This window comes from Schistocerca gregaria, chromosome 2 (genome assembly GCF_023897955.1).
Source record: "Schistocerca gregaria isolate iqSchGreg1 chromosome 2, iqSchGreg1.2, whole genome shotgun sequence".
Classification (NCBI taxonomy): Eukaryota; Metazoa; Arthropoda; class Insecta; order Orthoptera; family Acrididae; genus Schistocerca; species Schistocerca gregaria.
Genome location: NC_064921.1, coordinates 945,498,562 through 945,522,436, shown reverse-complemented (window position 1 = coordinate 945,522,436; position 23,875 = coordinate 945,498,562). Strand labels below are relative to the sequence as shown.

The 23,875-nt window shown below is 43.0% G+C and overlaps 1 protein-coding gene across 7 annotated transcripts in view; it reads left to right on the top strand.

Moving 5' to 3' along the window:
• The window catches only part of LOC126335403 (serpin B6-like), a 236,340-nt gene that overhangs the window by 26,455 nt on the left and 186,010 nt on the right, over positions 1–23,875 (top strand). The window contains exon 1 of one of the 7 annotated variants that reach the window (XM_049998662.1): positions 22,914–22,983. The exons of the other annotated variants lie outside the window; for them this stretch is intronic. The gene's annotated coding sequence lies outside the window, so the exon portion shown is untranslated. Of the gene's footprint in view, positions 1–22,913; positions 22,984–23,875 lie in introns of those variants that run through there. 7 annotated transcript variants of the gene reach the window in all.

Sequence of the window (23,875 nt, the reverse complement as noted above, 5' to 3'; positions counted from 1 at the left end):
GGAGTGCATACGTCCGTTTGTTGCGTCAGAGAGCCATGGACCGACGCCTAGTATGTCTGTTGCAAGTATAATTGCGTACAAGTGATCCATAACACCCACAACACCCTTCGCTTGGTTACATAATTTCACATCTCAGGCTTCCGCTTTCGATGTCGTTCAGCTACGGAGTTATCATGACGCATATTACTTTGAAGGATTACACACTTGTTGTTATTTGGCGAGAAACTAACCACTTTCGTAATTGCCAATGGATTTCAATTTACCTATCTACTACTATTTGGATTCTTTTTTTTTTTTTTGGAGGTTCTCTTTCATTCATCGTCATTGTTAGCACAACACTTTTTACTCAAGAGACGCTTTGCCAATGATGTACTTGTAAAATAATTTACTACTTTAGCATTTCTGGCTGTACCAGCAATATTGCCTGCAAGGGTCTTCTCTCTGTGGTAAGGCCCCAACTTTCCTGGGGTGGCCCACCTGGTTCTAATCTTGTATACACAGTCCCATCAATGGCATAACCAGTTTCAGCTTCGCGCATCCAGAATATTTTCACTCCATGCTTTCCATGCTTATTTGGAATATAATACAAAAATCCGTAACGGTAACTAAATGGAACTAGTTGTTCATCCACCATAACATTAATTTTATGTATAGTTACTTTCTTGCATTGTCCAATAAATATTTTCCATGTGTAAGATATGACAGAAGTAAAGCTGTGAGTACCGGGCGTGAGTCGTGCTTCGGTAGCTCAGTTGGTAGAGCACTTTCCCGCGAAAGGCAAAGGTCCCGAGTTCGAGTCTCGGTCGGGCACACAGTTTTAATCTGCCAGGAAGTTTCATATCAGCCCGCACTCCGCTGCAGAGTGAAAATCTCATTCTGGATATAGCAATAAGCTTGTCAGTTTATAATCTAGCCTCTCGTGTTCTTTTGTCATCAGATCTTATTGCCTCAAACCAACTCAACAGACATTTTAGCCCTATATAACTATATTGGAAAACTTTCGCTCCAATAGGAAGCAAAATTCGCCAGAAAGAGAGCATTTCACTTCTAGTTGCATGATACCAGTTTATTTTGCTTGGTACACAAACTCTTCTTGCCTCTAAGTTTGTCCATCTCACAATTTCATCCACGGTGGTCAGAATAATAAATAAATCCCAAGCATCTTGGAGGATGTTAAGTGACTATGCCCCTTGCTGGTCCTGGTACGAATTTCACCAAATTGTGTAGAGGCATTTTATTTTTCATAGCACACCATGTGCAGCAATACATACGAGTATGTTAGCAGTTTCACTGCTCATTTGTCTAGAAGCATTATTGTCTTCATCATTATCATTATAGGCGTCGTCACTAAAAACCCCAGCTTTGTTCTTAATCCGAAGAGTTGCATAGCTCTGCATGCATTCGAAGCAGTATATCTGAAAGGAAATCGTCATCTTCAGCTATCCGTTGTGTAACAACTGATTCAAAATTTGGGCTTGAAAAACGTATGCCGTCTTCTTTACTGCTGCGTTTTTTAGATGTAGATTCCGACATTCTATCTGGAAAAGAACAATGTGGAGAAATAATCTAAGTACCCTCTTCTTTTATGGACTGTAGGAATATAACATTGTTCATGTTATTGTTTGTCATAAATGACCCTTAGTTTTCTTTCGAATAAGTGTCGACTGTTAACACACAATACTCCTGTAGAGCAAACTCCTACAACATTTATATACTGTTTCACATACTTGTAACCAGCTACTGCAATATTCCGCTCTCTTAGACAAGAGTACCTTGTCTGATAGCCGAACAGAGTTTCAAGTTGTAGCAATGTATTTTCTGCAAGTACACAATGCGTATGTGTGCCAATAATGTATTCTATGAATTCCAAAAATGTAATTTAATGTCACTACAACACGCACCACGGGGTCCATCGGACCCACGTTATGTAGATGTGTGATATAAAGAAGAAAATGTGTGAGTCACTTAAAACTAATTTCGCAGATTTCTACTAGTAGCACATTTAATGTGTTATTGATTATTGCAAGTGATGAGTGGGATGAGGAGGGGGGGGGGGGGGGGGAGGGCGTCACTTTTAAGTCTTTCCTAAGGTAAATCTCACTCCGGGTCCAATGGACCCAATGTATGAGCAATAGAGTTAAAAATAATTTTGTTTGTTTGTAACGGGAAACAAACCGACGCTTTTCGTCGACACTGGGCTTAAAGAGGTGATGAGTAGTATTTGTTTGGACTGACTCCAGCTACACGCTGCAAAAACGAAGATGCAAATATCTGCCGAAACACAAGAGAAATGCCGCGTGGCGACTCAGGAGTATAAATGACCTTGTGGATAACTTCGGAAAGTTCCACATAGCTTCTGACGGACGCTGCTGTTGTATACAGAGAGGTCGCAACGCTGTAAAACTATAGCGAAATGCAGGAAAAGGTGCAGAGAATCGTCGCTTGGCGTAGGGATTGGCAGTTGACAGTCAACATAAGCAAATGTAATGTACAGGGTGTTTATAAATGAATATCGGGGTTTTAACGCTTTATAATATTTATTACATTAAACTTACAGTTATAAATGATATGTCAAATGAAAGAGCAACTCGATCAGTTTTACCAAGAACCTTTTAAATGGGCCGGCCAGAGTGGCCGAGCGGTTCTAGGCGCTACAGTCTGGAACCGCGCGACCGCTACGGTCGCATGTTCGAATCCTGCCTCGGGTATGGATGTGTGTGATGTCCTTAGGTTAGTTAGGTTTAAGTGGTTCTAAGTTCTAGGGGACTGGTGACCTAAGAAGTTAAGTCCCATAGTGCTCAGAGCATTTTGAACCTTATAAATGTTCAATGAGAGCACCATTTGTCAAACGGCACACATCATGTCTATAGCCGAGTGCTTCCCAAAAGTTGATAAGTGTGTCTTCAGTGATTGTAGCAACAGCTGCTGCAATCCCGTTTCTTAATTCAGGGAGGTCTGCTGGTAGCGGAGGCACGTACTCACAGTGCTTGATGAAGCTCCAAAGGTAAAAATTGCATGGCGTTGGGTCAGTTGAATGTGAAGACCATGCAAAGCAAGCCCTGTTATTGGGCTCCTTGCGGCCTATCCAGCAGGACTCGGCTATAGACTTGATGTGTGCTGTGTGACAAAAAGTGCTGACATTAAACATTTATAAGGTTCTTGGTAAAACTGTTTGAGTTGCTCTTTCATTTGACATATCATTTATAACTGTAAGTTTAATCTAATAAATATTATAAAGAGTTAAATTCATTTATAAACACCCTGTATCATGCATAAATAGGCAGAGACACAGACCCTTTGTTGTATGGTTAATCGAATGCAGAACAACCACTGCAAGCAGCCTTAACGTCTACCCCGTCTATTTGCAGGCTGCGAAGTACTCAAGTTTTTGCAAATTTACAGTCTCAGACAAAAGACGTTATTCGAATGGGACGGAAATGTGTAGATGTGATTTGCATATACGGACAAACACATGATCACAATTTCAGAAAAATTGGATAATTTGTTCATGTGAAAGAGCTTCAGAATTGGGCAAGTCAGTAACGGATTTGTCCACCACTGGCCCTTATGCAAACAGTTATTCAGCTTGGCATTGATCGAGAGACTTTTGCGTGTCCTTCTGAGGAGTGTCGTGTCAAATTCTAAACGTTCGATCGTCAAACTCACGAGCCTGTTTGAGGGACGTGCACATACGAGGGGCGTTTGAAAAGTCCGTGCAAAAATAAAAATTACTTACGTGTTTGGGGTAAAACTTATTTAATTTTTGATATAGTCTGCTTTTAGACTTATACACATCGTCCAACGCTGTTCTAATTTGTTGATCCCTTCCGTATAACAGGAATTGTCCAAGTCTGCAAAATAGCTATTAGTTGCTGCAATCACCTCCTCGTTTGAATAAAATCTTTGTCCCGCCAGCCATTTCTTCAAATTGGGGAACAAATAGTAGTCCGAGGGAGCCAAGTCTGGAGAATAGGGGGGATGTGAAACGAGATGGAATCCTATTTCCAATCATTTTGCGACCACAACTGCTGAGGTGTGTACTGGTGCATTGTCGTGATGGAAAAGGACTTTTTTGTGGTCTAATCGCCGGCGTTTTCTTGCAGCTCGGTTTTCAGACGGTCTAGTAACGATGAATAATATGCACCTATAATAGATTTACCCATTTCCAGAAAGTCGATGCGGAGTATCCCTGGCGAATCCCAAAAGACAGTCGCCATAACCTTTCCGGCCGAAGGATTGTTCTTCGCCTTTTTTGGTGCTGATTCTCCCTTGGTAACCCATTGTTTAGATTCTTGTTTGGTCTCAGAAAATTAGTAATGTATCCATGTTTCATCCACAGTGACGAAACGACGCTTAAAGTCCTGTGGATTCTTCCTGAACAGCTGCAAACCATCCTTGCAACACTTCACACGATTCGTTTTTGGTCAAGGGTGAGCAATCGCAGAACCCATTTTGCGGATAGCTTTATCATGTCCAAATGTTAATGCAAAATATTATGTACCCGTTCATTCTAGATGCCCACAACACTAGCAATCTCACGCACCTTAACTCTTCTGTCATCCATCGCCATATCATGAATTTTATCGATAATTTCTGGAGTCGTAACCTCCACAGGGCGTCCAGAACGTTCAGCATCACTTGTGCCCATATGGCCACTCCGAAAATTTTGAAACCACTTCTAAACTGTTTTAATCGTAGGTGCAGAGTCACCGTAATGTTTATCAAGCTTCTCTTTATTATCCTGAGGCGTGTTGCCTTTGATAAACTAATGTTTGATCACCACACGAAATTCTTCTTCGTCCATTTTTTGGCAGTCACTCGACTTCCTTGATTCACACGAATGCCAAACACAGAGAAATGGCTGAAACTTGGTGTGCATTCTTTCCAAAGATGCGACTAACTAAACATGACCTGGATACGCGACGCTGGTGCCATCTCTCAGACTTTGCATGGACTTTGCAAACTCCCCTCGTAATGCTCTAAACGTTCTCAATTGGAGAGAGCTACGGCGACCTTGATGGCAATGGTTGGGTTTGGCAAGCCCAAAGACAGGCAGTAGAAACTCTCGCCGTGTGCGGGCGGCCATTATCTTGCTGAAATGTGATCCCAGTATGTCTTGCCATAAAGGGCAACAAAATGGGGCTTAGAATGTCGTCGACGTACGGTAGGGTGACGCGGATGACAACCAAATGGATCCTGCTGTGGAATGAAATGGTGCCCCAAACCATCATTCCTGGTTCTCGGGTCGTATGGCTGGCGACAGTCTGGCTGGTATCCCACTCCAGTCTGGGGCATCTCCAGCCACATCTCTGGCCTGGAACCTCATTGACTGGATTAGAATTGTCTTCAGTGATGAGTCCCGCTTCGAACTTCCAAGATGCTACTCCAGGCAGCTGTAATGTATGTGCGCAACGGAAAATAACAAACGCTAAAATGATGTTTTGGCCCTGTCTGAGTACCCCGTGAAGCAGATCTTAGGATCTCTTAATTTTATAAATTACAATCTAAACATAAATGGATGATGAAGGCAACTAATACTACTAAATGATAAACGCTGTTCCTGCTTATGTATTTATGGTAGATTAAAAAAAACCTTTATATTACAAAGTATATACATTTCCAAAGTAAAATTACTAATCAGTTGCCCAACTCTTCCCCTTATTATTACTGCGCGGTCTAATATCACTAACGCGAAATAACTGACATCATCTACGTACCGCCGGCCGCGGTGGTCTCGCGGTTCTAGGTGCGCAGTCCGGAACCGTGCGACTGTAAGTTAGGTTTAAGTAGTTCTAAGTTCTAGGGGACTAATGACCACAGCAGTTGAGTCCCATAGTGCTCAGAGCCATTTGTACCATCTACGTACCGAACACTAGAAGACACTACTTTCAAAGATGATATACGGTGGTGAGGAACCTCAGCTGAAATAAACTAACGTGATCACAACTGTTTAGCTTTGATAGCCCTAATAAGCCGAAGCAATTTGCGATATCACCGTATGTACTGCGTCCGGTGCGTCGAAGTGATGGTTCTCGTACTCGTCTGCGATGATTCAAGAACTCCAGCCACAAATAAACTCTTTCAAACACTAGGACGGCAGAAGGCGGTCCTCTGACTAATATACTCTAATACTGTCTTATCCTCTCTGTGTTCTACAGACTAGAAACGCGAACTCCCAACCACAAGGACGGAGTTTGGTTAATGTCTCAATGTAAGCATAGGCAGAGGAAGTGCTCTCAGTTGCTGAATTTTGCATACTCAACGACGACTTCCAACCCAGAGGTGAAGTCCAGAATCGTTTAGGTTCGCAACAGTACAGTGCCTAACTGTTCTAACTATAAACTCTCCTGAGAGCAAAGACAGCAAGTCTGTCCGTAGCAACAAAGGTGATATCGAGCGACCGACACACACATTTGCTCACAACAGGAGACTACTTCTCTCCACCGCTGGCCTCCCAGCAAGGCTCGGATCCCCACCATCTTAATTCCAAAAACGAATCATATTCCCGAAACTACGGAATATTCTCCCTCTCTACAGATTCTTCCGAACGCCGACCAACCACATTTTAGTCTTTTGTCGTCCAGCGCGGAAAGTTTGCGAGGAAAAACCTATACTTGTCCAATGGTACGCTTCTGAGTAAAAAATCCTTCGAAATAAACCTGCCTGCGTGGTTTTCGAGATGCCACTTCTTCGTTCCTCTCGCCTGCGACCAAGATTTTCGTAGTTTCCGAAGTATAATCCTTCCGGTTCGGCTATAACACCGACCGGTCGCCGCTCTATTGTGCTCCAGCGCTTAGGTGCTACGACATCCCTCTTGCTATTTCCTTTGTTTAAGCAGGACCAGCACACCTGTGTGGACCTTCCACCCATGGCTTGAGTTCTGCTTGCCGTTTCATTTTCACTGGCGTTCCAACCCCTACTAGTATAGGCAATCATTCATTACGATGTTTTTATAATAAAGACACACTGTCACTTTCTTTCCATAAGCGTTAACAATTATTTACAAGACATGCGTGACAATGTCAGTCTCCTTTATATATTCATATATACGATGTGCAACCTATCACACGATACCTAATTGTGTTTGTAGATAACGGCAAAGTATGTGGATGAGTTCTTGTAAGATGCGAAATTACAGCCACCTTACAAACTGAGCCACGATGACTAGCAAAGTCTTGTCTCACGACGTCCTGTACAGGAGTGGGCTACAATCTGATTGTCGCCTGCCATACGGCGCAACAACCTGGAGTGATGGTCTAGGCTGCCATTTCACTTCATGGCAGGACCGCTTTGTTTGTCATCTGCGACGCCATTACAGCACAGCGGTTCGTCGACGTTATTCTTTGTCCTGTTTTGTTGCCATCCCAGGCGTACATTTCTCATCCCAAGTATACATTTCAGCAAGATAATGCCCGCCCGCAAACGGCGATAGTGGCTACTGTTTGTCTTCGTGCTAGCCAAACCCCACTATGGGCATCAACGTCGCCGGATCTGTCCCCCGTTGGGAACGTTTGGACTTACGAGCCTTATGGGCAAGACCCTGCGACCAGCTCGGGATTTTGACGATCTAACGCGTTAGTTGGACAGAATTTGGCAAGATATTCCTCAGGAGGACATCCAATAATTCTGTCAATCAATACCAAGCCGAATACCTGCTTGAATAAGGGTGAATTTTCGCGTTACTACTCTTTGTGCCTCATTTCGTAATCTAATTATCACAGCATTACTTGATTTAATTCAGCCATGTTCCACTGTCCTTATTTTACTTTTGCTGGTTTTCATACACTTTTACTGTCCCTGATTGAATTACAAGTCATCGGCAAGCTCAACATTTCTCTCTCTTCTCCCTGAACTTTAATTTGCTTTCCAAATTTTCCTTGGTTCCCTTTATTCCTTGCTCGATAGATTGAATAGTGCTACAGTACTGTCTCACTCCCTTCTCGACTGCTGTATACTTTCAAGGCCTTCAACTTTTATATATGTGCTGTGGTTTATGTACAGCTTGTAAATAGCATTTCGCCTCTTGTATTTTATCGCTGCTATCTTCGGAACTCCAAAGAAGGTATACCAGACAACATTTCAAAACCTTCTTCTCAATTTCCAAATACAAGCTTGCCTTTCTTTCAAAAATGGTTCAAATGGCTCTGAGCACTATGGGACTCAACTGCTGTGGTCATCGATTCCCTAGAACTTAGAACTACTTAAACCTAACTAACCTAAGGACATTACACACATCCATGCCCGAGGCAGGATTCGAACCTGCGACCGTAGCAGTCGCACGGTTCCGGACTGCGCGCGCCTTAGAACCGCGAGACCACCGCGGCCGGCTTGCCTTTCTTCAATCTAAGAAAAGTCGTAGGGTCAGAATTGCCCCATGTATTGCCATGTTTCTTCGTAACCCAAACTGGTCTTCCAGGAGTTCAGCTCCTAGCTGTTTTTACATTCTTCTGTAAATAATTCATGTCAGTATTCTGCAAACGTGAACACATAAAACTGACAGTTCGGTAGTATTCACATCTGGGCACTGAGGTCATTTTTGGGTCATTCCAGCTACTGGAAGAGAAGATTTAGAAGACCAGATTTGTGCGTGGAGTTTCAACAAAGCTCACAGTTTGCAGCATTGTCTCCAGACCTCGTCGTGGCCCTTTGGTTCTGAGTCAAGTGGAAGGATTGAGCCAGAGGCTTCGAAGGTTATGTGACAAGCTGGGCTGCGATTTCCTGAACTTATGCCATAGTACTGAGAACTGTAGGGTCCCTCTAAATAACTCAGGTGTGCACTACACATCAGTGGCTGCTACTCAGGTAGCTGCACACATGGGATAAGGGGCGTTCAAAAAGAAACGAGCCGGAGACATGATTACAGAAACCAGTACCTGTTTGTTAGAAGTATTGACCCTGGCTGTCGAGACGCTTTTCCAAGTGTGACACAAGGCGGTGAATGGCTGTCTCGCAAAATTCCCGGGACTGCGATGTTAACCAGTTCCACACGTACAGCCGGACGTCGCCGTCGGAGGTGAATCGTTTGCCCCTCAGAGCCTTTTTAAGGGGACCAAAAATGGCGTAATCACAGGGACAACAGTGAATGCCCAGCGTTGCTCGCAACCCTTGACCACCCTTCGCCAAGCGACCAAATCAAAACCACCAGGCAATCTCAACCGTTGGGTCTTATGCTCCACGACTATGCAAAGCCTTATACGGCCAACATAGTCGCGGCGCTCCTGCAGAAATTCAAATGGGAGGTTCTCGGCCACCCTCCATATAGTCCGGACCTCTCTCCCTTGATTACTTTGGGGTAATGTGTGGCACTGTCTCCAGTTGTCAGAGGCTCCTTTACGTGTCGTCTTATATCACATACACCATCACAGTGTTGTGAACAAAGTGTGGCGTTATTTGTGAAGTAATACGGCAGAGAAAGAGCCTGTGACCACTGGAGACAATGCCACAGGCTACTCCCAAACTCTGAGACAACACATATATGTCATATTAATCCACATAAATCCGCCTGCTGATGAAGGTTTAAACCTTCGAACAGGTTGTGGAAATAAATTATCAGTGATTAGTAACATTAAACTTATTTCTTTTGTCAACTGACACGCGCCATAAACCATGTACAGCGATCGGCTAAATTTAAATTTAATGATTGTCGTCGATTGTTGTCGAGTACTGTACTGTTAGTGTACTTTACGAAATTAAAAAGTGATCCAGATGAATCGGTGACCTGGATTAATGAATAGCAGATGAACTGGATTCCACTGTACTAGGGACGGCAATTTGTCCCGGATTTCGGATTTCAGAGGAATATTTTCTTACTATGTATTTTTTTCTCCACGTTCATGTGGGTCTATATTTCAACTTCATCTGTTAAGCCAAATACCGAAAGTTTTTATTATCGCTGCAGATTGAGTACCTTGAGGCGTATTATTGCGGGGAAACGCTGAAGAGTTTCCATTATTTGCTCGTTTCTCAGTTCACTTTATCTCTGCACCAACATGGTTCTATGATTCTCAGTCTCAGACGTATCGCGATTATTTTGTTGTTAAAGTGTTCGATTGTTTCAAGTTAACTCCAGATAGGAAGCGTTCATTCCAAGAAAAATAGTTCTTCATAAAACGAGGGAGACGTGACTATGAAGTAGAGTCTGTAATTTGTGTTGTTTCCCGTGTACGTGGGGGGGAGAGAAGATATTAACGATCATTTAGGCAACGTAAAGCATAAATCAAACGTGTACTCTCCAAGCACTTCAAAAATGAACAACTATTTTGTTTCAAATTCATTAAAAAGGCCAAATAAGTAACGGCAGCGTAATTTGCAATATGTTATCATACCGTTAAACACCACATGACTTTGAAACCAGGTGTGTGTTCTTCTAGGCTAAGCTCCATACTTTTTATTGATTCCGTATCAGAGGCGATTCTAGAAGGGGGAGGGGGGGGAGCTAATGACGGGAGGGGAGAGGGGAGGGGAGGGGGTTTGAGGGAATGGAATATCGCTTAACAAAAGGAGAGTTGGGGTCCTCGATCGACAAATTGGTAAAATTTGGTGTTGCATAAAGTAGTTATTGGTAACTGTTTTGGAGTTCAGGGTAAACGTGTCTACAGAATGTGCGTGCCCGGGAAAATAATACGTTTGACCCAGCATGTCTGGCGATTTTGAAGTTTTTGTCTGGGGTCAGCAGTTTAAGTGTTGGTTGGCATACGCGGCATATTTAGCTTCCTTGATTCTTGCAAGAGGTACTCATACATTAATACACATCCAGTCTATATTAATAACTAATAAGACCCCCATTTTAAGTTAAATGATGTTTATTGGTTTAGATAGTAAGCTTTTTGCTGCTCTTGTTCTTTTGTTAAAAGGTGTTCGAAATACATCGCAACCTATATTGCTACATAATTATAAAAAAATGATTGAATCTGTTGAAGTAATATATTCGCCGATTTCTGAAGTCATTTTATCCAGTGTTGCATGATACTCCATGGAGGGGGGGGGGGGGGGGGGGACGAGGCTATAGCTCCCATAGACCTCCCTTGCCACCGCCCCTGTTCCGTATCAGTAAAAAATGTGAAGTTGAGCAGAACAAAATCAACAGCAACTGTGAAATCAGTGTTAGCGCGAGACACTGCCAGACAAATATGCGATGATCTCTCAAAGGTCCGATATTTTGGTTTAGCTACAGGTTGTAGTAAACATAATTCGAAAAGTATTTCCATGTATTAATTCACTTTTTTAAGCTTAAGAGAAGTGCTTACGTTTCTGTTTCCCAAATAGCGCTCCTTTGTAGTCATCTTAAGCGAAACGTCCCAGTTTGTCACATAGAAATTATGGCAACCCTACACTCTACTACGTTTTACTTCTATGGTGAGCAGAGTCAGTTACGCAGCAGCGTTCGAGTACAGACGCCAGATAACTTCCACAAGATGGTTTGGTGAGACACCTTTTCTGACAAATTCCACAGTTTCAAAATAATTACTTAAAATGGGAAATATTTTACGTCATCGTCGTTTCTGCACGCATGGACGATAGTGACAGACTGTGAAGCCACTTTTTGACAGCCCTGCTGACAGGTACAGTAGCTATCTTATCGCTATGCCGTCACGTGTGTTTCACTTTACTTCCGTGTCTCTTTGCTACCCTCGCGTCGATATACGACTATGGGCTTAGTCATTTAAGAAGACCTTGAATGCAATAATACATGTCAGTTGACATGTTACGAGTCTTTCCATTGCCCACACGACAACCAAGTATTGCAACGAACACGCTATGGAAGGCAAAGGTTGTAGAATCAGTATGAATACAATTAAACAGGGCTGTGGGTACAGGGAACTGGTGGTGATGGTTGAAGTTTATGAAGCGCAGATTGAGTAGGAGGGAGTTTAGTCGCTAAGAAAATACCAACTGAGCGTCACAGTACTCCATCTTCTCACATCTTTTGCATCCACCTGTATCGGAGCTCATAACAATGTTGTCAGCGTCATGGCGTTACTGACAGAGCATCAATTCTGTTGAAGCGAGGGAAGATGCCAGCCTTCGCATGTTTTGAGGGACGATCCCTCCAGTCGTCTAAAGTTATTGAAAAAAAATCACGAAAAAAATCAGTCAAGATGGAAGGGCGGGGATCAACATCGCTCCCCAGGAATACGTACTTGGAGTTCATTATTGCCTGAAGTACATCAGTCAACAGCTAGTGACGGAGCTACTATTCAAACATTAGCGACAGAATTAAAACACTGAACGATTAAACTTTACGCTCTTCACTTGCTAACATCAACAGAACTAACTGTAATATGCGAGATTAAGTCTGTGAAATGGAGAGATTAGAGCCGGTATGCTGGAGACAAACGCCAAGCACCTTCTGAGAGGTTGGGACAGAACTATGGGGCTCCTACGGAATCTGTGTCGGTCGTTCACAGTTAAAAAGTACTAAATTAAAACATGACAAATCTGCACTTGGAGTTGATCCAGAGCCACAAATTACTAATGGCGTTTGCTGTAACGTGTGCACAGAACTCAAGTGTGTTAAGAGAATATCCGGCCGCTGTGGCCGAGCGGTTCTAGGCTCTTCATTCCGGAACCGCACTGCTGCTACGGTCGCAGGTTCGAATCCTGCCTCGGGCATGGATGTATGTGATGTCCTTAGGTTATTTAGGTTTAAGTACTTCTAAGTCCAGGGGACTGATGACCGCAGATGTTAAGTCCCATAGTGCTTAGAGAAATTTCAACCATTTTTTAAGAGACTACTGGAGAGTATGTTAAATAGAAGATTTCAAGAAGTCAGACCGAAATTGAAAATTCTAATCGCCATGTTTGGAAAGCAACTATTTACATTGTCCGCCCCTGGTAGCTGAGTGGTCAGCGCGACGGAATGTCATACCTAACGGGCCGGGATCGATTCCCGTCTGGTTCGGAGATTTTCTCCGCTCAGGGTCTGGATGTTATGTTGTCATTTATCTTCATCATCATTTCATCCCCATCGACACGCAAGTCGCCGAAATGGCTTCAACTCGACAGACTTGCACCAGGTGAACAGTCTACCCGACGGGAGGCCCTAGTCACACGGCATTTACATTTAACTATTTACATTGAGTTTTCACTACCTTGGCGTGTATTCTATCTCACTGCCCTTTTCGACCTTTTTTTACATATGTCATGTTACTCTGCATGGAGGAGCTGTCGTGTCATCTAGCACACATGATCATGGAAGTTCCGCCTCATTCACGCTCCGCTGTTGGTGTTTTCAAGTAGTGCTCTACTGCTGGGCAAAGGCCTCTCTCCCTCTCGCGCCGGCCGCGGTGGCCGTGCGGTTCTAGGCGCTGCAGTCCTAAACCGTGGGACTGCTACGTCACAGGACCGAATCCTGCCTCAGGCATGGATGTGTGTGATGTCCCTCGGTTAGTTAGGTTTAAGTAGTTCTAAGTATCCAAAAAATAGAAAAGCAACTGCAATCACTCAACAGAGGAAAGTCCACTGGACCTGACGAGATACCAATTCGATTCTACACAGAGTACGCGAAAGAACTTGCCCCCCTTCTAACAGCCGTGTACCTCAAGTCTCTAGAGGAACGGAAGGTTCCAAATGATTGGAAAAGAGCACAGGTAGTCCCAGTCTTCAAGAACGGTTGTCGAGCAGATGCGCAAAACTATAGACCTGTATCTCTGACGTCGATCTGTTGCAGAATTTTAGAACATGTTTTTTTTTTTTTTTGCTCGAGTATCACGTCGTTTTTGAAAACCCAGAATCTACTCTGTAGGAATCAACATGGATTCCGGAAACAGCGATCGTGTGAGACCCAACTCGCTTTATTTGTTCATGAGACTCAGAAAATATTAGATACATGCTCCCAGGTAGATGCTATTTTTCTTGACTTCCGGAAGGCGTTCGATACAGTTCCGCACTGTCGCCTGATAAACAAAGTAAGAGCCTACGGAATATCAGACCAGCTCTGTGGCTGGATTGAAGAGTTTTTAGCAAACAGAACACAGCATGTTGTTATCAATGGAGAGACGTCTACAGACGTTAAAGTAACCTCTGACGTGCCACAGGGGAGTTTTATGGGACCATTGCTTTTCACAATATATATAAATGACCTAGTAGATAGTATCGGAAGTTCCATGCGGCTTTTCGCGGATGATGCTGTAGTATACAGAGAAGTTGCACCATTAGAAAATTGTAGCGAAATGCAGGAAGATCTGCAGCGGATAGGCACTTGGTGCAGGGAGTGGCAACTGACCCTTAACATAGACAAATGTAATGTATTGCGAATACATAGCAAGAAGGATCCTTTATTGTATGATTATATGATAGCGGAACAAACACTGGTAGCAGTTACTTCTGTAAAATATCTGGGAGTATGCGTGCGGAACGATTTGAAGTGGAATGATCATATAAAAATAATTGTTGGTAAGGGCGGGTACCAGGTTGAGATTCATTGAGAGAGTCCTTAGAAAATGTAGTCCATCAACAAAAGAGATGGCTTACAAAACACTCGTGCGACCTACACTTGAGTATTGCTCATCAGTGTGGGATCCGTACCAGGTCGGGTTGACGGAGAAGATAGAGAAGATCCAAAGAAGAGCGGCGCGTTTCGTCACAGGGTTATTTGGAAACCGTGATAGCGTTACGGAGATGTTTAGCAAATTCAAGTGGCAGACTCTGCAATAGAGGCGCTCTGCATCGCGGTGTAGCTTGCTCGCCAGGTTTCGAGAGGGTGCGTTTCTGCATGAGGTATCGAATATATTGCTTCCCCCTACTTATACCTCCCGAGGAGATCACGAATGTAAAATTAGAGAGATTAGAGCGCGCACGGAGGCTTTGACAGTCGCTCTTCCCTGGAAACCATACGCGACTGGAACAGGAAAGGGAGATAATGACAGTGGCACGTAAAGTGCCCTCCGCCACACACCGTTGGGTGGCTTGCTGAGTATAAATTTAGATGTAGATGAAGTTCTAGGGGACTGAGACCTAAGATGTTAAGTCCCATAGTGCTCAGAGCCATTTCCCTCTCGCCCACTGGTCTCTGTTCCTATCTTACCTTGGCCATGAGGGTCCCCCATATCATCCCAACTCATCTCGCTATCTTCTTCTCGGCTTCTCCATACTGCTTGCAGATGCAGCCATTCTGTTGTTCATTTGATCCATCTCTCATCAGATCTTCTCATGACATGTCCCACCCACAGTTGTTTTGGGGTTTTTAATTTGGGTCAGCGCAGTATTACTACTGTTTTAGTCCATTTCTGACCCTATCTCGTAGTACTATATTGAATATACTGCATTTCGACGGCCTCTGTGTCACTATGTTTTTATTTTCCTGATAATCTGTGAGAAATGTAAGACCAAATATGAATGGAAAATCTTATTTTTAGACATACGAAATCGGAACGTGTTAGATCTTAAAGCAGCATTTTGATATTTATCAGACTTTGTGGAGATGTTCATTTCGAAAACACATGAAATGTTTTTTCCTGTTTTCTTAGAGTGGGTATCCATTTCCATTTGATGTCTGTTACTGAATAATAGAATTTATTTAAGCTGTGTTTACTGGTAGGTCTATTCAAGTTGGATGTTATCTACCGCGCGACGGCTACGGTCGCAGGTTCGAATCCTGCCTCGGGCATGGATGTGTGTGATGCCCTTAGGTTACTTAGGTTTAAGTAGTTCTAAGTTCTGGGGTACTAATGACCTCAGAAGTTAAGTTCCATAGTGCTCAGAGCCAATTGAACTATTTGTTATCTACCTGTATCAACGGTTTTTCCGTGTCTCTAGCCAAAACATTTGTTTTTAACACGTTATGATATACGTCAGCTTCATTACTCACTTCGTTTGGTTGTTCAAGCATCTTTGTTGTTTGTGCAGATATCTGCCTTGTTCGCTGTCAATGCAAACCTCAAGTGGTTCTTACTTTGTTTGCGGCTTTCTCCGATTCCAGTTTTCTAAAGGTGTATTCTAAATTTGTTGAAAATAATTTTGCTGAGATTCTATAGCCTAGTTTGACTTTCTTCCAGAACCACATTTTCATGCAGTTTTTCCGGTTTAATATGTGCTGTTCCATTGATTTAGACATCTTTTATTAGTATGAACCAGCTCGTAAGTATATTTCGTTGATTTAATACTTTCAACATGGTTTTAAGAAACAGAGATGAGTGTCCTGTCTTAAACGTTTATAAGGTATTTATAGGGTTGCCATATCTAGCTGGGACTTCGTCGGGACACTGAGATGGGGGTATGGAACTAAAGTAACTGTCGTTAAACTATAACTGTTTGACATACCATAGTCTCTGACTGCGGCAGCAGTCAATTTCTTTCATCAGTCCTCTGCCCCGACACTGCGAAAACTCGGTTTCCACAGTGGCGTTGTAATATTTTTCCACAGTGGCGTTGGGGGTGGGAATAGAAAACAAACATTCGCATAATTTTAGCAGTCGACATATGTGTTCAGGATTTTCGGTTTTCTTAAGAAAATCAATCCGACTTTCTTCTACGGAGTGTTCAGACCTCCATTCATGTCACGCTTAGTTTCTAAAAAGCTCTTCAGATACATATATATTCCTGAAAGTAATTGTCGTCTGAAACGTTCGCACCATTTTTTGTCAGGTATATAATAATGTATCAATCATCACCCAATCTGGGTTTCCAGATAGCGTCATTCATTCGAATACTTGATATTTATTTGAAGAAATAGTCCCTTTCTGTAAGTAATCAAATGCTATGGTATAGCAAGCAATTGTCTCTTTCTCTATCTTCGAAATCAAAATAATTATTTCTTGGTTAGGGTTCTCATTCCTTAATTTGTTCAGACTCATCATGGTTTGCAGGCCAAAAAATTTACAGTCTTTCTTTCATAGAGAGAGTATCGACTAAGATTTATTCTTACCTCAGTTGTCGAGACATTGTTCTTCTCCACGCTTTTTATATTTTTTTTCAAACATAACCATGTTTCACTGCAGAATAATGAAGTAAATTTCCCTGAGAGGACTACTGAAAAAATCTGAAATTATTTTAGATGACCTGTCTTCGGCGTCAAATTGTTTGAATGAAATCCAAAGCTTCAGAATTTTCTAAACTGCGAGCATGAACGACAGCTATCTTGTTTTTGAGTGAGATAGAAGAGTCTGATGATTGACACCAATATATAAGCAGACCTTTTTCAGTTTCTCTGTCCTTACCGTGTATACTTGAAAATAATTAAATATTTTCATGACGATTATTTCAATGTAGACAGTTAAGACTCAGGCAGCGTTTGATGAAGTATTGTGGAGAATGTGGGCAGGGCATCCAAATCGTTCTACATTTTTTCCTAGTTCTTCTTTAATTTAGTGAAATACATTCTGCTGGGCGCGTCGATGAAGCCTTCCGAAGATAGTGTTGGTATCATCTCCACAAAAAGTGATTAGTGCATCAAATAGAATTTGCAGTTGTATTAAAGTGTCTAGACAAAATTTTGCAGTTGTCTTTGATGTTTCGTTATGCAGCAAATCAAACTTCAGTAGCATCTGTTGTATTCCGTCAGTTTCAGTAAGCTAGTGAACAACTAAAGGAAACATCTTTTCAACCCTATGGTTCGATGCGTCGGTGCCTATACCGTAAAATGAAACTTGTTGCAATTGTTGTATGCGTTCAGACATGGTGTGTGATGCGAGAATATTTTAACAGTCGTTGTAGCTTGGGTTCTGCCTTTAGACTGCTTTGAGTCGACTTTGGAGTCAGGATACGTTGCGGCATTCACTTTTACAGTACAGTCAAGAGAACTGAAGGATTGATGATGCATGACAGCTTTATAAGCTTTTGTTAGTTTTGCAGCGGTAACGAGCAGTTCTTCCTGGGTATCTTCTTTAAACATGAATCTTAGAAATAGGCTTTGATGTCGATGCTACTGCGAATCTGTCTGCATGATTCTTCGTAGAAATGTGATGCCTCACACCTTCCTTACCTCCGCGAGTTACTAGGATGAAACGGCTACAAATCTCACACGACGCTGATTTCTTGACAAAAGAGTACGCCACCGTGCGATGACTGCAGGTCAAATGCACCATATGGTCATACCCCAAGGTGATTTAAACCTGCAAACTGCTCACCAGAACATTGTTTCACCATGTATCAGCATTATCCTTAATTTATGGGCACGAGTGTAGGTAATTTGCTATTAAAAACTTCAGTCTCACTGCGAGTTCCGCTATAGGCACTAATCTGGTCGCTATGTGCTGTCATACCCTGCGATGTGAACTGAGCCCCCTCTGCGAATGTTCTGACAGACGCCAAACAGAAAGAGTGAGTAGGTGGGTGAGCGAGGGCCTCCGGTCAGCGGCGGCGGGCTAAAAACGAGCTGTCGAGAGGGCGTTGGCGGAGTGTTGCTTGTGATGTGTCTCTGGCCTCTCTCGGGATAGGCGCGCTTCATCCAGTGCCTACTTATCGATCTCTTTGCGCATCATCTTTGCCGGCCATGTGTTGGCAACACATTACACCATCACATACAGTGTATCTGCTTATCTTACAGTACTTTTGATACAAGCTGTCTAGACTGAAGGTTGCTTCCTTGTTGATGGATTATTGTTGTATAACATTTAGTTTTTTGGTTTCTGGGTTTCTTTTGTATCGCTGTTTCTTTACTGGTCACTGTGGGATAAGAGAGAACAGTACTACTAATTAACAACAGTAGAAGACATTAAGAGAATGAAATATGGTTTTATCTAGTGGTTGTGAAATTCGGCGACAAGAAAACGAGAAGCACTGAATATATGCTACTAACAAGGGAAACTTCCCATCACACTCCCTCAGATTTAGTGATAAGATGGCGCAGTGGATAGCCTGTTAAAAACTGATCACAGATCAAGCATGAAAACAAGAAGAAGATGTACTGAACTGTGAAAAAAAGCAGAACAGAAACAATGAACGGTCCAAGCTTAACAGAAGTCTGACAGGTGCATGGTCGTGGTTAAATACCGGGACAGTAGCTCAGCATGTGTGATCAGAGGGTTAGCTGCCCCCTTTAATAAAACACAGAGTGAACAGATCAATGAGAACTTGAATGGGCATCATCATGGGATGTCTGTCCCGAACAAATGCAACAGAAAAAATGGGATCAACAAAAGGTCGTAGTATAGGACTCCAGACATGATGAACCGGGTTCAGAAATACCTCGTGCCATTTTTTTCACAACCTTATGAACTGTTCATCATGTCATTGAAATGATTTTTCTCTTTCTGTAGTCTTGGCACTTGTCAGACTATACATTGGTTACCATTGGTTATCGAATATGAGTCATGTGCTAAGAATGCGTGACTGTCACATGTAAATGTGATGAATAGTGAGAGCAGGCCAGTCACCACATAGACATCTCACAGAAATGAAAACAACAAATAAATGGGTGTGAACTATGTTACAACAAAGGAATTCAAGCGTCAGAACTTCCAAAACACGAGGCAACTTCAAAAGCGTTAGAATATATGTTGTGACAGAGCACAGAGAAACTGTGTGACTGTGAAACTGTTGCCTACCACGACGCCGTTGCTCGTCTGGGGGCTTCTTATCCTTGGACCGCTCACTGTTTCTGTTTTGCTGTTTTTCACAGTTCAGTGAACCTTCTTCCTGTTTTCACGCCTGATCTGAGTTCAGTTTTTGACGAGCTATCTACTGGGACCTCTTACCACTAAATCTGAGAGGGGTGTGATGGGTAGTTTCCCTTGAAAGGAGTTCTATGTGCAACATATGTAGCAATGTACACTACTGGCCATTAAAATTGCTACACCACGAAGATTACCTGCTACGGACGCGAAAATTTAATCGACAGGAAGAAGATGCTGTGATATGCAAATGATTAGCTTTTCAGAGCATTCACACAAGGTTGGCGCCGGTGGCGACACCTACAACGTGCTGACACGAGGAAAGTTTCCAACCGATTTCTCATACACAAACAGCAGTTGACCGGCGTTGCCTGGTGAAACGTTGTTGTGATGCTTCCTGTAAGGAGGAGAAATGCGTACCATCAGGTTTCCGAGTTTGATAAAGGTGGGATGGTATCCTATCGCGATTGCGGTTTATCGTTTCGCGACATTGCTGCTCGCGTTGGTCGAGATCCAATCACTGTTAGCAGAATAAGGAATCGGTGGGTTCAGGAGGGTAATACGGAACGCCATGCTGGGTCCCAACGGCCTCGTATCACTAGCAGTCGAGATGACAGGCTTCTTATCAGCATGCCTGTAACGGATCGTGAAGCCACGTCTCTATCCCAGAGTCAACAGATGGGGACGTTTGCAAGACAACAACCATCTGCACGAACAGTTCGACGACGTTTGCAGCAGCATGGACTATCAGCTCGGAGACCGTGGTTGCCGTTACCCTTGACGCTGCATCACAGACAGGAGCGCCTGCGATGGTGTACTCAACGACGAACCTGGGTGCAAGAACGGCAAAACGTCATTTTTTCGGATGAATCCAAGTTCTGTTTACAGCATCATGATGGTTGCATCCGTGTTTGGCGACATCGCGGTTAACGCACATTGGAAGCGTGTATTCTTCATCACCATACTGGCAGATCACCCGGTGTGATGGTATGGGGTGCCATTGGTTACACGTCTCGGTCACCTCTTGTTCGCATTGACGGCACTTTGAACAGTGGACGTGACATTTCAGATGTTACGATCCGTGGCTCTACCCTTCATTCGATCCCTGCGAAACCCTACATCAACAGGATAATGCACGATCGCATGTCGCAGGTCATGTACGGGTCTTTCTGGATACAAAAAATGTTCGACTGCTGCCCTGGCCAGCACATTCTCGAGATCTCTCACCAACTGAAAGCATCTGGTCAATGGTGGCCGAGCAACTGGGTCGTCACAATACGCTAGTCGCTACTCGTGATGAACTGTGGTATCGTGTTGAAGCTGCATGGGCAGCTGTACCTGTACATGCCATCCAAGCTCTGTTTGACTCAATGCCCAGGCGTATGATGTCCGTTATTACGGCCAGAGGTGGTTGTTATGGGTACTGATTTCTCAGGAGCTGTGCACCCAAATTGCGTGAAAATGTAACCACATGTCAGTTATAGTATAATATATTTGTCCAATGAATACCCGTTTACATCTGCATTTCTTCTTGGTGTAACAGTTTTAATGGCCAGTAGTGTAGTATCAATTATCGGTTTTAGATCTGATAATAAAGTGTCATTATTGCAATTAATTTGCTTCTGAAGACAGTAAAGATTTATTTTCCACTGAGACACTAGGGATGGAACTGACTTTTTGAAACCAGGGTTGACTGCCATATTTCACACCATGCAGTCATCCACCCTAGTGGACTCCCTTTGTCAAAATCTGACGAAAACAATTTCTTGTGGGACACGCAACCATTAAGAATGAGTTTACGCAGTAGCTGCGTAGCATAACGGCTGAGGCTGTTGTCTCACAAACTGAAGGTCGCATGTTCAATGCTTACCGAAAGGTACTTTTTTAAATCCTTATCAAAATGATTGTCGTCTTTATTCTTATTTCTTTAATTTGGTTTTAAATATAATTATTTTCTTAAATTTACTATCTTATCCATGAATGCCTCAATTCAATCATTTTATTAGCTTTATTATTTTGCACAAATTTAATGAAGTGAATTTGTGTTTACAAATGTGTCTGCAGTAAGGAAGAGTTTATAATTTCTAATAGTGCGAAAAGAATTTATGTTTTAAATGTTTGTATGACGATAATCCTCCCCCCATGAACGATGGACCTCGCCGTTGGTGGGTAGGCTTGCGTGCCTCAGCGATACAGATAGCCGTACTGTAGGTGCAACCAGAACGGAGGGGTATCTGCTGAGAGGCCAGACAAACCTGTGCTTCCTGAAGAGGGGCAGCAGCCTTTTCAGTAGTTGCAAGGGCAACAGTCTGGATGATTGACTGATCTGGCCTTGTAACACACTAACCAAAACAGCCTTGCTGTGCTGGTACTGCGAACGGCTGAAAGCAAGGGGAAACTACGGCCGTAATTTTTCCCCAGGGCATGCAGCTTTACTGTATGGTTAAGGACAAGAAGAGAATAGAAGCATTTGAAATGTGGTGCTACAGGAGAATGCTGAAGATTAGAGGGGTAGAACACATAACTAATGAGGAAGTATTGAATAGGATTGGGGAGAAGAAAAGTTTGTGGCACAACTTTACTAGAAGAAGGGATCGGTTGGTAGGACATGTTGAGGCATCAAGGGACCATCATCAATTTGGTATTGGAGGGCAGCGTGGAGGGTAAAAATCGTAGAGGGGGACCAAGAGATGAATACACTAAACAGATTCAGAAGGATTTAGGTTGCAGTAGGTACTGGGAAATGAAGAAGCTTGCACAGGATAGACTAGCATGGAGAGCTGCATCAAACCAGTCTCAGGACTGAAGACCACAACAACAACAATGACGATAACCATCCAAGAAAATGTACGTATTGTTTTGGGACCAAACTATAGTGCTGTTATATTTTATATCCTATACTTTGAGGCCTATAGCAAACCAAGGGCCTCTTTAACATCTGTATGTGCGCCGCACTGGCTTAATCCGGCACTGCTTATTTTGGAAGCATTACTGTTCGTTTTCGGAAGCGTTGATAGCGCACAATTCAAAATTACGGCGCTTAAACTACGCGAGAACTTCCCAGGAAATTACACATACCAATCAAGCCAACCTGCCTAACAAAGAGGGTGGTATCGCCAGATACTGTACTCATGCAACCACCTTTGTCTGACATGAAGCTGGTGAAGCAATTGTGAGACAGTGTCGTCTACCTAGGTATTCTGGGGAGATTACTCTTCAGGACAGCTTCACTGCATTCGTTATATCAGCGGCGTGCCGACCTGTCGGCCAGAGCGAGTCGTAAACGTATTCTCCACCTTCCCATGCCTTGTCGTCCCAGTCTACACGTTGCCTTCGAGGGTACCCAAGTTTCATGCCTGTTACGCTTACAAGACAATCTAGAAGAAAGCAAAAACCGCTGAAGCTGGAACTGCTACTGTTGGCATAAATCCAGGTAGGATCCGTAACGTGGGATCGATGCTACGGCTACGATTCAAGATGCTCGCGCATTTAAGGAACTAAAGCTTCGAAAACTTTACTTGTGTGATCAACGTGTGTTAGCTCTTCACTAGCTAGGGAAGTAGGCTTACAAATCGATTTATGGAACTGATATATGCTGTAGTTAAATTACAAAGTGATATGGGATTTTTTTGTGAACTGCATGATGTAAAAAAACAACAGAGAGAGAGAGAGAGAGAGAGAGAGAGAGAGAGAGAGAGAGAGAGAGAGAGAGAGAGAGAGAGAGACGCCTAAAATCAGAACTTTGTTTGTTGGCTGTGTACGCAGCAGAAGAAGAACCAAATAAAATAAATGTAGAACATGCATTGGCATTTGCGTTTTGTCAAAACGAGCTCTCTTGTCAGTGCTAAGATATCAAAAGAAACAGTGAAGTACATATCAGAACGTCAGTTCCGTTACTACTAGCAGTAGTGAGTAGTTTCAATACAATGAATCTGGCACGCTGAGTATTTTTTGTGGCATCGAACAAGAATATCAAAAATGCCGCTACGAAGACGAGGAGTGAGGTACTTAAAGAATCAAGGGTGGAACTATCGCCGTAGTGCTTATTTTACGAAGCTAGTGGCATTGCGGCATTGTGGCGAGTTTGGATACAATGTCCGTGCGTCACAAGATGTTCACTGAACACCACAAACGCATAAAAAAACTAAAGAAAATCATATCGGGCCGACAACGAAATACAAGGCGGAAACAAATGAAACACGTCTCTGATTGTATTGTTGTTGTGGTCTACAGTTCGAATACTGATTTGAAGCAGCTGTTCACGCTCGAGTATCGTGTGCAAGCTTCTTTTATCTACGCGTAAATACTACAGTCTGCATTCACTG